Here is a 15,280-nt window from a genome sequence, read left to right as displayed (position 1 = left end):
AAAGTTTTAGTGTTTTATTCATCTTTACAAAAGAACCAGGATTTGGCTCTTTATTTCTTTTCTACTTTGTTTTGTTTGTTTTCTATCTCATTCATTTCAACTATCAACTATATTTCTCCTTTCCTACTTTTTTGTTTACTTTGGTGCCTTTCTAAAATAAATAGTTAAGTTCCTTTATTTTTTTGTCCTCTTTAAAAAACAAAGGTATTTAAGGCTATAAATTTTTCTCTAATTAAAAATTTTATTGTATCCCTTATGATTGGGTATAGGTTTGGGTTTTTTATTATTATTTTCCTTATAGGTGCTAATTTGTTTTTTATTTCCTATTTCACAAAAAGGTTTCTAAGAATGTGTTCACTAATGTCCTAGGAGTTAAGCTTTTAGGGCATGCTTTTTGTTTCTAAATTTATTGGCTATGCTTAGAAACTTTTTTGTTCTGGTCTTGTAAAAGATCTACTTTAAAAAATGTGCTAACATTTCTGGTAGCCAAACACATGATAGATTTTGTAGATGCCTCATAAACACAAAGAGAGAGATTATATGTTCTTTGAGGGCTTAAATGTTCTTTCTATATTAAATTGAATTTGTTGTTTTTATTCAAGGCAACAATATCATTTATTTTCTACAAAATCTGTCCAATTTGGAAAAAGCTGTACTGAAACCTTCTGGTATGGCTATGACTATTTTAAGTTCTTTTTGCATTTCTAATAGGTTTTGCTTCAAATATTTAGCTACTTTGTTTAGCACATATATATTTATGATATCTATGTCTTCTTGATAAATCGTGCCTTTTATTATTGTTTGATGTTCGTCTTTAACTGCTCATTGCTTCAAACCACAAATTTCACCAAATATGATAACATTGTTTTTTCTTTCTATGGTTTTCATTTGCATGTCATCTCATTGACTATTCTATTATACTCAATCTAAATTACTTCATGTGTGTGTGTGTTTAACCCAATCTATTCATGGGTTTTGTATTATAACCCTACCTATTAGCATTTGAATTTTTAATGAGTGCACTCGGTCCATTATCAACTAATGTAATAACCAAAATATTTTATTCTATTCCTTGCTTGCAACTTTATGTTATAAGTCATTCTACTTTGTTGTCTCCACTTTATCTTTTGCTTATTTTTGATCAAATTACTATTCTTTCCATTCTTTCACCCCTTGCTAATTGGCAAGTTCTACTGCATGATTCCATTCCATTATACTCCATTAAAGGTTACCTCCCCTTCTATCACAAATATATTTCAAAACCATGGAGAACTCTAGAAAGTAGAAATACTTAACATATATCTAAATTCATTTTTAGTTTAGTTAAGCCTGGTTACTGCTATCAAAATATAATTAATCTTCATCATCTTCTCATAATCAGCAGTAAAAATGGTGAGAATTCACCTGCTATTCTCTTAGATCTTCCTTAATTGACTATATTCCATCTTCCGCTCCTCCATGATTTAATGTGAAACTTGAGAAAGTTACTCGAATTTGATGTATTATAAATTTCCCCCTCTATGAAACAGTTATAATAATACCTAATGTACCTTGTGCCAAGCTTATGAGAATTAAATGACACCATGGCTATAAAGCTTGTTAATAAAGATAAAACTGTAAGTATAATAAAACCTGAGTTCTACTTATCCCAAGGCATATTCCTTAGAATGCTAGTCTCAAAGGATAGTTAGAGGGTAAAAAATGGCTTCTTAAAATATGCTTGGAAAATGTTATCTATTCTTCCTTTCTCTTGAAAATTCCAGATGCATATAAAAATAGTAAAAGCTTCGGGAGATTCTAAAGTTTAAAAATTAAATTTATAATTACAGCTTGGCACTGTGCTCTCAGACAGACTTCAGCTTGATTCTTAGCTCACTGATTTGCAGTTTGTGAATTTTAAGCAGGTTACTTAACCTCTCTGAGCCTCCATTTTCTCATCTACAAAATGGAAATTAAATAATTCTTCCCTCATAAAATTGCTGAGTAAATTCGAGGAAATGACGCATGTAAAGCACTTAGCATAGTGTCTGGCACCTAGTAAGTGCCCAATAAATGGTAGCAATTATTAATTTTTCCTTATTAGTTCTAGCAATATTAAATTTTGCTTAACTCAGCTTTTTTGTACTCTTTTGGCCCTGGAACCTCTTTTTTCCTTATTATTTGTTAACATAGCTCCTCTCAGCATGCCACTGGGAAAGTTCTATCTTAGGTAACTAAAATAATGTGTTTATGTTCTCTCCATTTCTTCTTCCATAACTTTATAAAGCTTCACCTTCATTAGCCTTAAACCAAAATGAGGCTTCTCCAGAGAGAAATAGTTCCCTTGCCTTAGGAAATGAGAAAATTCTTCCCAGAAATGAAAAACATTTTGAACAACACAGGACAATATGAGCTTAAGTGCATATGAGTGTTCTGAGAACAAAACTACAGAGATGCAGAGGAAGGAGATAAAAATGTCAAAGGAAGGCGCCCTGGGGAACATGAGACTTGAGGTCAGTCTTGAGGCAGGTAGGACTTAGGAACTTTAGAAAGATGTGTGTGGAATGCGGGGAATCAAATTTTAGAACTGCATGCAAGGCCTTTCAATGCATATTTTTGCCCTACTACAACAAAAGGCAATTTAAAATTTTTCCTATATGTAAGCTGCCTGACTTGTCTGATTTCCCCCTATATCTGCTGCACCTCCCTTAAATCAGCAGGAGTGATACCCCATCTCGTCTCTGACTACTTGGGTTCCCAAAAGAAAAACCACTGGGGCACACCACCCAATGGATTTATTCCTGAGAGAGGCTTCTCTCCTATGCCTGTCTGCTTTTTTACCCTCATAAACCAGGGGGTGGGAGACAGTAGGGGTCTCACAATTTAGAATCCTGCTAGTTGAGCACATGTTTAACCCTTCTCTTAAAATTCTAGGACAAGAAAAGCCAAAATATTTCCACTCCCATGCCAGTTCCTGATCCATTATTAGTGGCTGCTCAAAGCATTATGTTGAGAAGGACAGTGAGGCCTGATCTGAGTTCAGCAAAGAAGGGCACTGTGGTCATTTATGGATGTCTGCTGAGAGCACAGGGGAATGGGGTGGAGAGTTGCTGCAAGTGCTTACACGGCTCTCATACACTATGGTTTCCCCTTTTGCTTTCCCCTGTGCTCCTCTGCAGCTCCCCAGAGCCAGGGGACCTGGCAATGGGAAGGCATAGAAGCTCCAGTGGGAAGAAGAGGAAAGATGTACTCTTCCCCTTCTGCCCTGACACCTATACAAATCCTCCTTCTTGGTGTTTAGCCATGCTCTCCCTGAAGAGGCTAACGTAAAGAAGGGGGTGGAAAGGAAGGGTGCCAAGAACAGCCCATTCATCTGGTCTTTTCCTTTGCCTGCCTGCAGATGAAACTCATCTCGCAGCTTGAAAGTTAGCCTGGGCTCCCCATGAATAGGGGCAATGTCTGATTCACCTCTGAGACCTAAACACGCACCTTGCTCACAGAAGGTACATGATACTGGAATCATAAGTAAGTGTTTAAACTCACCAGAAAGCCCTGCCAACCAGTACTGGTTTGTATTTTTTTTTTCATATATATATATATATATATATATGAAAAAATATTTTCATATATATATATATATATATATATATATTTTTTTTTTTTTTTTTTTTTTTTGCAGCCGGCTGGTATAGGATCAAACCCTGGACCCTGGTGTTGTCAGCACCATATTCTAACCAAATGAGATAACCAGCCAGCCACTCCCATATTTATCTAAATAGCCACTCCTCTGGGAGACCTTCCCACAACCTCCACAGGAAAAATGGATCAAGTTTTTCTCTGGGCAACCTTATATCTTTATTGCTCTTCTTTGCAAAACACATGAGGCTTGTATGTTTACATTTCATCTTTTCTTGGATAGTCGCCTCTAGAGCAGGGACTGTTTTATTTCTCCCGGATTCCTCCTCAGCTTAACTTTGAGCCTAGCACATGATAATAGCTCAATAAATGTGCATGAAGGCATTAATTTTTTTTTTTTTTAATCAACGATGAACTATTCAAAACCAAGAATGAGGAAACTCCGTCTAGTGGAAAAGTTCCCTGTACTCAATTTTAAAGTTGATGACTATTTAGTTTTTTCTATTTACGGAATTCTATCATTTATTCAGATTGAGAGGTGGAAAAATAAGCTAAACTGAAAAAGAATACAGAGCTAAAGAAGAGGAACCTGCTAATTATTATCCCTAGTCGTACTGTTAAGGTATGACATAATTTCTATGATGCTGAAAATTATGAAAGATCTAAATAACAAAGGCCTAAAGTAAAACCTGACATACATATCCAGAAAAGATATGGTCTGGCTTAGAAATTATTAAGTTAGGCTGTAAACCTGCTATTTTTTTTTTAAGTAATCTAAAATAATTATAAATCCTTAGAGATTTTTGTCTTCATAATTTGCTTTAAAATTTAGAATACACAAAAGCCATTCATAAAAATGATCTATGTCACTTATAAAAGACCATTCACATAGCTTGGGATGAAATGGGGAGGTGGGATTAATCAAATGGAACAGAAATTTACTTTAAATGGAAATTAATTTAGAGGAAATTAAGTCTAATACAGAAAACATCCATGTCTGTCAAAGTTATAAAAATGTGGACATCCTGTGAACATCCATCTCATGTTTATTGTTTTTGGATTTCTGTGAAATGTGTTTGAAAAGTTAGTTTTCTGCTCACTGTAGTTATGACATACAATCAATTCAATAACATAACATTGAATTTTAAAATAAAGTTAATGTGTTTGGATATTCAAAGCATCAACCTGATTCTTTTTTTCAACCTGAACACCTGCCTTTCAGATGATTTATATTTTTTTCCATGCCAAGTATAGATTTAAAAATCAAAGTAATAGAAACTATTCCATACAAGAAAAAATACTTCAGGGACCCTTACAACATTTTTTGTAAATGCATTTTGAAATATGAAGCCCAACTTAGGTGTAGCCTTGAATGTGAATCCTCTATGAACTTTTACAGATTTCTGCAGAATAAGAATGACCATTGAGCAGATCCATCTCCAATCTCCTCTCACAAAGGTAGTTGCTCAAGAAAAATGGCCCAAAGAGATTAAAAAATTGTCAAGGTCACAGTTAAAGCCAGAGCCAGAAGAGGCTCCAAATCCCTCTTAGTCCAACCTTCCTTCTGCTACAGCATATTGACTACACTCCATCAACCTGACCCCAACAAAACTTTCTAGGCAACCACTGAATAAGGTTTCCTTGGGTTGTCATGTACTGACTTTTGCTAAGGATACCTTACAACACAATACGAACTCCACAACAGCACAAGTTTGCATCTGCTTTGTTCTCTGCCGTATCCCTAGCACTTAGAACAGTGCCTGGCATACAGCAAGCACTCAATTAATTGAGTTGTTTTTTATTGAGAGCTCACTCTGTGTTAGACATGGGAATGAGCACCTCACATGTATTTCCCATTTAATCCTCAAAACACACTATTATGGACTGAACTACAGCCTACCCCACCCCCCATTCATATGTTGAAGCCCTAACCTTGATTGCGATATTTGGATAGGACCTTTAGAAAGGTAATTAAGGTTTAATGAGGTCATAAGAGTAGGGCCCAAATCCAATCAGACTAGAGTCCTCATAAGAAGAGGGAGAGACACCAGGGATGCGCATGCACAGAGGAAAGACCACGTGAGGACATAGGTAGAAGCAGCCATCTGCAACCAGGAAAAGGGGACTTGCCAAAAACCAACCATACTGGCAACTCTATCTTGGACTTGCAGGCTCCAGGACTTGGGAAAATAAATTTCTGTTGTTTAAGTCATTCAGTCTGCAGTACCCTGTTACAGCAGCCTTGACTAACACATGCATGGTCAGAATACTGTTTTCATTCCTTTTTTCACATAAATTGACTGAGAGATTAACTAATTTCACTAATGTTGCCACTGATGATCTCTGGAGTTTTAGGAGGCTGGTGGGTAGATAATGGGTGTTGAAAGAGAGTTAGATAAATTTTTAATACTTCTAATTGTAGTAAATTAAGGCACTGAAGAAGTACAAAAAAGGAAAAAGAAAAGAAAAGAAAGTGTTCTGGATAACAATAAAGTAGCTCTTGGTTTTCCAATTTTCTTATTCCCCCCTAATTTTAGGTCACACACAATCATGACCTCTTTTCCTTTCTAAGATGGCAGTGTTGGTTTTGGTAATAGCACTGGATTGCATGGCATTTTAACCAGTGATGGAGTAACTCTGATGGTCCGGGAAGGATCCTACATATCTAGCACTACTCAGAACAACAGACTGTCTTCTGGATCTCCCCTTTTGATCAGCAACGAAGAAAGAATGTTATTCTTCACCTGGATCCACCAGGTATCAAAACCAAATCGAACTATTTAGAGTCAAGTAAAGCATTTTGTTCCTTGAAGTTCTCAAGTACAAAACAATGAAAAGAGCTTAAAATTTTTCATGTTGAAAACTGTATTTATGTAGGTTAATTTAATGACTACAACAAAATAAAAACAAACAAACAAAGAAACCCCATAGGATCCATTGCAAGATTTCTGAACAATGGCTTACTGATAAAAACTCTAGTTTTAGTCTTTGGACAAAATGGGAAATCCCTATACCATCTTCATCCTGAGTCTGGGACCCTCCCTCCAGTGTGAGATGGAAAGCTGAATAAATCTCTCATGCTTGAGAGGGAGTTGAAGGGCATGGACTAATCTAGAAGCAAACCCAGAGTCAAAAGAACAGCAGATTTTATGTGAATACAATTTACTTTCACCAACAAGTCAATCCTTGATAAATATTAAACAATAATCCAGGATTCAACAAAAACTATAGTACAATGTGACCTTTAAATTTGGCCATAATCTGAACCTGGGGATAAAAAGACAAAGGTTTGAAGCTAGCATTCTCATAATCTAAACCATTAATTGGCCTACTTATATAGAGTTAATATCCTTGCACATGAAAACCAGGGGGAGCAACACAGCATCCCCTAGAAAAACTCACAGCCTGAGCATGCTGATAACCCCCTACAGCTACTCTCTTAAAGAAAGGTCCAGCCTCTCTGAGACCTAATGTTATGAGTTCGTAAAACATTTTAGCTAAATGCTGATGTTTACAGGAAATGTAATAATAGCTAAAGAATTATATACCAGCTTCTGCTAACAGCAGTGAGATTCTCCATTTTCATTTGAAATAAGGACATAAATGTCTCCGCAGTTTAACATTGTCCCAGATCCTGTATCACATGGCAATATAACCGGCATCCTTCCTTTAACAATATTGTACTTGGAAAAGAAAGACATCCATCTTTTCAGTATACTTTTGTAGCCCATTTAAAAGTGGAGAACTAAGCTGAAGAGCCTCTTAAAGAGAAACCTGAGAGGGAACAAGACTTACAACCATGATTATCCTGTCTCACCAAACTGCAAACTTGCCAAATGGAATCTTCAAATCAGAACTGAGGCCCCAACTACAAATAGATGGCAATCTGTACCTGCCAGGAGACCAAGACTAACATGATATCAGTTATCACTGTAGAGGCATAGTGTGCTGAATTAATGCTAATTTGCTTTCCTCCAATCTCACCAAAAAGAACTTGAAACCTAGGCTTTCAATAAATTTCATTAACATGTTAATCAAGAAACCATTATAATTCTATATTAGTTCTCCCTGCCTCTCTCCTTTGTCCTAGCCATCAGTTCAGAAACCAGGGAGTTTTTTTGTTAATGGTGGTGGTAGAATGGATTGTTTAAGACTCAAGGGTTAGAATGCCTAGATTCAAATCTGTTCAACAGAACTTTCTCTAATAACACAAATGTTCTACATTGTCTAATATGGTAGCCATATACATCTACTGAACACTTGAAATGTGACAGGTATCTGAGGACCTGATTTTTAAATATTTAAGTTTAATTAATATTAATTTATATAGACTCATGTGGCTAGTGGCTACCATATTGGACAGTATAGCCTTAAACCCTTTACTCACTAGCTATGTGTCTTTGGACATGTAACTTAACTTTTCTGTGACTCTGTTTTCTCATTCCAAAGACGGAGATAAAAGTACCCCTTCAGGACTGTAAAATGGTGCTTTATGGAAAATGGTTTCCATAAACAATTTCAGATAGAACTGCCATATGACCCAGTAATCCCACTGCTGGGTATATACCCAAAGGAATGGAAATCATCATGTAGAAGGGATAGCTGTACTTCAACGTTTATTGCAGTGCTATTTACAATAGCCAAGAGTTGGAACCCACCTAAACGCCCATCATCAGATGAGTGGATAAGGAAAATGTGGTACAGCTACACAATGGAATACTACTCTGCTATAAAAAAGAACGAAATACTGCCATTTGCAGCAACATGGAAGAACTTAGAGAAAATTATGTTAAGTGAAATTAGCCAGGCACAGAAAGAGAAATACCACACATTCTCACTTATATGTGGGAACTAGTAAAAATAAATAAGCAAACAAATAAATAGGAGGGGGAAAAATAAGACACAACAATCACAATAATTCCTTGAACTTATTAAGAGAAGAGAACAGAACTGATGTTGCTAGGCGTGGGAAAGGGGGAGAGGAAGGGGAAAAGGGAGGAATTGGTAAAAGGCCACAAAAATCAATCGTAAAATGATTTTTTTTAAAATACTCCCTTGGAGTTGTTGAGGACATGAAACGAGGTGGACCATGCAACGTTTTCAGCAGTGCTGGGGACTCGGGTTACTATTCTGTAATGTCTTCTCACTCATCCCTTCTCTACTTTGCCCCTGGAATTGGCTTCGTCAGACTCTTCCTATGCTCCGATATCAAAAGACCCTCTTAACCTGTCTCACTCCCTCAAGTGAATTCTATCTCCAATCCACCCAGCAAAATATAACCAATAAGTGTTTCTAAAGTACAATCTTCAGCATATCTCCCTTGTGCTCAAAATCTTACAGACCCCTATGAGCTTCAATGGCATATGCGGTCTGGCTTTTAAGGCCTTGACCCCACGCAGATGTTTCACACTATCTTCCCTGCTTCCCAGAAACAACCCCTGGTGCCAATCAGATGGAGCAACTCACGCTTCCTCAGACCACCTGTGCATGTTCTTACTGCATTTCTACTTGTTGACAATGGGCCCGTCTAAAATGCTCATGTCTTTTTTCCTTACCTCGTCATATTCATCATTTGAGGCCTATCCCAACATACCACGTTCAAGAAGCCATGCCTCTAAGCTCCTTATGAGAAGGACGGGACATTTAGCAAACACAGATGCCTTATTAGTACCTCCTCGTTCACGTGTGCATTTCTTGGTTGCACTCCAAAAACAAAAGCTCCTTGAAGATCAGGAGTTATGCTTTTGTGCCCTCTCCCCCACAACCACCACCACAGTGCCTAGCATGCTACATGCATAAGTTAGGGCTCACTACATATGTATTAAAGAAAACACTGTTAAACATGAACACAGATGCTATTCAAATTGAAAACTGAGATCTCTAGAAATCCCCCTATTCAAAGCACTAAATGCACTTAAAATTCCTAACTCAAAATAACTGCCTTTTCAATAAACACATGGAAAGAAAAATCAGGGCAAATACAGATTACTAAAGCAAAGTATGCCTTAAAGAAAACCCTCAATAATTCCCTCCTCCCCTTCTAAATTCTACAAGGGAAACGTCCCCTCGTGTGATTCAACCTTGTCCTTCAGTCTCTTGCATGTGCTGTTTATAGGCTAGACCACATCTGTATTTCTCCATCAACTCCACTCTCCTTCCCTTTCGACTTACCTTGCACCTGACATATCTACCCCTGATTAGCCACCACCCTCACAGTTACCCCAACTTTGGAGAACATTTTCAAACAAGACCCCAGCCATCTTATCTCCCACCCTTCAAAGCCTCCAGAAAACCTCATCTCTAAATATGTTCTACCTGTCCAATGAGGAGACATTCACCTCCCTTCACCAACAGATAGATGAGAAAAGGGAAAGATGAAAGTATTTAGAGAGAAAAGGTCTTAAAAACTCACTTGGGCCAGAGCTTTAGGAGTGAATTCTGGCACAGAAGAGGTATCTTTGATCTCAGGGAGACCTTGCTACAAAATAACATGCCAGATAATTTGTCATCTGTTCTTCCTTTTCAGACATTCTCTAATGCTGTGGTTCTTAAACTCTGGAGAGCATTAGAATCATCAGAAGTACTTGATGCAATGTTGATTCCCGGACATCGCTGCCAGAGAGTCTACATCAGTGTGTCTGGGGCCACCCAGAAACCCACATTTGAATGAGTACCCAACTCATTGTCCCACAACATCAAGACCACATGGACAAACACTGCACCTGCCTCTCCTTCCTGTCTAAACCAATATCCTTTTCCCCCTCTGTACACCAACAGAACAGGAATAACCAACAGCAGCAAAAAGACTTACATTTCCTGGAAAAACAATCTTCCCAGTGAGGGTAATTAGGTGGAAAAGCTGAGGCAGAACAAGTAATCTGGCACACAGGCAAAGACTAGAAGGCTCACGGTAACCAGAGGTCAAGGCAAATGGCACATCAGGAGTCTCCATAGAAGAGCTAGGAAGTTCAGTGCAAGCAGAAGGGAAAAAAAGAACTGCTATTATAAAATCTAAACACATATAGGGCATCACACGTAACTGCAAAAGGTCAGCTCTTAGAGAAGAAATGCACCACAATTTAACATGAAGTGTCTAAGCTGAGTCAGATCAGGTCATATGGTCCTAGACTCACCTAGTCAGGTTATTTCCTGAGATCAAAGAGAGAAGAAAAGGTAATTTTGGAGCCCCAGGCAGGCCTAGCCTACATCCCACCATAGGAAGCAGGACAGAACATTGGCAGGAAATTAGAGGCATTAGATGAGTAAATGAGAGAGAGGATCCTAACAACAGTAGCTAGAGCAGCCACACATTGTGGGGCAGACCCTGAATGACCCATGTTTACTCCTGTTGTCCTCACATAATTATTGATATCACTCCCTTTCCTTCTTAAAAGTCCTAGTTTAACATGAAATGAATCACCCTAATGAGAGCTAGCAAGCATGTGCTAGGCATTGAGCTAAGGGTTTACTTACATAAACCCTAAACACTATAGGGTACCAGCATTAATACTATTATTACACCATCATTAAGCTGAGGAATGTTAGAGCCTGTTGGAAGTTAAATTACTTGCCAAAGACCACAGAGTCAGTAAATGACAATACTAGGACTCATGTCTGCAGAGGCAGTTCTCTTAACATGGGATGGGGAAACTGGAGCCTACAGACCAAATCCAAACCACCACCAACTTTTGGAAATAGAGTTTTCACCTTTAAAAGTGGAAATAGTGGAAGACAGCCACCCGATTCATCTGCATGTTGTCTATGGCTGCTTTCACTCTACAAAGACAGAGTTGAATAGTTGCAACAGACACATGAAAAATGCTCAACATCACTCAGCATCAGGGAAGTGCAAATCAAAACCACATTCAGATATCATCTCACACCTGTTAAACTGTCCATTATCAAAAAGACAGAATAGCAAATTGCTCGCAAGGATGCAAAGAAAGGAAAACCCTCTGTAGTGGATTGAATTATGTCCCCCCAAAACTCCCTGAAGTTTGAATTGTGTCCCCCAAGTTTTATGTATTAGAAACTTAGCCCCACTGTGAATGTTAAGAGGGTGGGAAATCCTATTATAGTAATTGAAAGGTGGGGCCTTGAAGAGGTGATTGGATTATAGGACCATGAAGTAGTTAATGGATTAAAAATGGTTGTCAGGGGCGTGGTTCTGAGGGCTTTAAGAGAAAAGGAGAATCTGTCTCTCTCTCTCTGCTCTCTCTGCTTCCACCATCTTGCAATGTGAGACCCCTGGGTCACTGTCACCACCACCAGATGGACTTTGGACTTCCCAGACTCAGAAACTGTAAGGAATAAATTTGGTTTTTCTTTATAAATCCAGTCTCGGGTATTCTGTTATAAGCAACACAAACGGACTAATACACCCTCCTATAATGTTGGTGGGACTGTAAATTAGTGCAGCCATTATAGAAAACAGTATGGAGATTTCTCAAACAACTACACATAGACCAACCATACCATCCAGCAATCCCACTACTGGGTATATACCCAAAGGAATGGAAATCATCATGTCAAAGAGATACCTGTACGCCCATGTTTATTGCAGCTCTCTTTATAGTAGCCAAGAGTAGGAACCAACCTAAACATTCATCGACAGATGACTAGATAAGGAAAATGTGACATATATATACACACACACACACACACACACACACACACACACACACACACACACACTCAATGGAATGCTACTCTGCCATAAAAAGAATAAAATTCTGCCATTCACAGCAACATGGATGAACTTAGAGAAAATTATGAAGTGAAATAAGCCAGGCACAGAAATACTACATGTCCTCATTCATAAGTGGGAGTAGGCAGGCTGGCAAGAAGGATCACAATAATACATTAACTTTCAAAAAAAAAAAAAAGGTAAACAGAACTGTGGTTATTAGAGGTGGGAGAGGAGGAGGGGGAGGGAGTTAGCAAGAAATTAGTTAAGGGTCACAAAGATTGATTACATTTTGTAAACACGAGTATACTAATTCTTCTGATTTAATCACCACATATTGTACACATGTATTCAAATCTGTACCCCATAAATATATAATCAATTACATTTCAATAAAAAAACTGTCAAAATAAATAAATAGTTGCAAACAGAGACATTCTGAGCCACGAAGCAGAAAATGTTTACTATTTGGCCCTTCATAGAAAAGATTTGCTGATCCTGGCTATTCTTGCCAGCCCCAAGAGAGCACTCAACACACAAGTTCACAAACTTGAGCTCTTCCAGCAGGGATGACCCAAGGTTAAAAAAAAAATAACAATATACTAGAGTAATTTTTCAAAGTTGGACATTTCAGATTTTGGTTTTTTGTTTTTGTTTTTCTTTACCTTGAGGCTTATAACACATCGAATTGTCAATAATTGCAATAAAGACATTTCTTTTTTTTAAGAAAATTAATCTTTATTTTATTGAAACATAATTGTGCAGATTTATGGGGTACAGCATTGAATATCAATACCTGTGTGTAATATGTGATGCTCAAGTCAAGTTAATTACTATATTTATTATTATACAGTGTATTCATTTTTTAATACATTTCTTGTGTAATGAAAAAATAGCACCTAGGACTGGGGCAGGAAATATAAAAGAGGAGGCTGGAGCATCTTGTAGAGCCAGAAAGCAATAAAAGTGTTGCAAAAATCCCACAGTGACGGGGGTGCATTCTTGAGACACAGAAATCAATGGAAAGAACTCCCAATGGCCAAAGCTAGAACACTTTGAGCAACAAAATACAGTAGTATTGAATTATAATCCAAAGCATAATGAGAATCCATAGTGGTATAAATAAATAGCTGATTAAGTAGATAAATAAATGGGGAGAAGAGAAAACTCCTGTGCAGAAGAATTCCAAATAATTGATGCAGATACTCCACTCTAAAGGAGGAGGGGCATAGCTCTTCACTCCGTAAGTGTAGGCCACACACAGTGACTTCCTCCAAAGTATAAAGTATGAAAGGGTTGCGGAGGGGGAGTAATTTTACAGTGGAGAAAACTACCTCAACCAGGTGATCCAGATAAATATCAACAGCCATAAGTCATGTCGCTGGTACCCACCCCTAACATGATAGGATGAGGATGATGCTTTACCTCTGTGGTCTTCCTCCCCAAAGCTCATAACCCCAGCCTATCGTGAGAATAATATCAGACCAACTTCAATTTAGGGGCATTTTACAAAACACCTGATCAGCATTCTGCAACACTGTCAAGGTCATCAAAAATAAGGAAGTCTGAGAAACTGTCAAAGCTAAAAGAAACCTAAGGAGACATCACTACTGAATGTAATGTACTAACTTAGATGTGATCCTAAAGCAGAAAAAATGACATTAGGCAAAAACTAAGAAAATCTGAAAAAAATATGCTCTCTAGTTAATAATATCTATCAATATTTGTTCACTAATTGTGACAAATGTACCAAAATTATATAAGAGGTTAAAACAAGGGAAACTGGCGTGGGTTACGTAAGAAACTTTGCAATTTTCCTATAAGTCTAAAACTATTCTAAAATTAAGTTTATTTTTTTTAAAGTTCAAAGGACAAAAAATAGCACCTACTTTCCACATTTAAACTCACAGGAGGATCTGATTTGGAAGAGATTTCCTTTCCCCATGCAGTTTACATACTGTAATTCTAATTTCGTCTGGAAGGTGCAAAACACAGATTTTAAAACTATTCCCAGATAAATAATTCAGTCTGTAATTAGTGCCAAAAGAGAATAAATTAAACCTGGTGTAGATTACCAAGTTACTCTGAGCAAAATTCTGTACAAGCAAAACAACACTTGGAATAAAGGAAACACTGCCTGATGAAATCCTAGAAGATGGAACAGGCATCAATAGCATAAACAACCCTGTCTCCTTTGCTTGGCTTCTGGATGAAAACAAATAGTGTGGGTGTTGCCCGTTGTTCTTTGAAAATTGATCCTCCTCCTCAGAAAGGAAAATTCTGCAGGGAAGAAAAAACCAGCTTCAAACCTACATATCTTAGTAAAATTTTCTTATCAAAAGCATGTCTGCAAATTTCTCTACAAACTGCTGGCAAAGAGGATACGCCTACTATACTAAGAAAATATATGACCCAGCTCCTAACTATCTCTCCAGCCACACTGGATTTTTCTCAATTGCAATAAGAGTCTAAATTCTCATAACATACTCTTATCTTTTATATCACTTAATAAAATTGTAACAATGTTTGACTGTTTAATTATTCATTGAACGCCCATTTCCCATATTAAATCGAAAGCCTTGCAAGCGCCATGTCTATTTTCTTCACCACTATATTCCTAAGATTCCATGTACCTAAGTCCTGGCATATATAGGTGCTCAATAAATATTTGTTGAATGAATGAAGGGATTCATCAATTGTAGGTTACTGGAGTTTAGCTCAACTCTACAGATAACCCCAAATAATTTCAGATCCATGTATTTTCCCAGCAGTTCATTTAATATACCTGTAACAGCAGAACCTTGCCTTTCACTCGTTTGCTTTTTTGCTAAGTCAGTGTTATGGTTTCAAACGACTCAGTAATGGAAGACAGAAATTAGTTTATCTTCATGTTCAAAGTGTCAGAGAAAAAGCATACACAGTAAAGAGTTATAAATGAGCTTCCTGATGGAGTTTGGATGTGTTGTCCTCTCCAAAACT

Source organism: Cynocephalus volans, chromosome 11 (assembly GCF_027409185.1).
Source record: "Cynocephalus volans isolate mCynVol1 chromosome 11, mCynVol1.pri, whole genome shotgun sequence".
NCBI lineage: Eukaryota > Metazoa > Chordata > Mammalia > Dermoptera > Cynocephalidae > Cynocephalus > Cynocephalus volans.
This window is presented reverse-complemented; position numbering follows the sequence as displayed.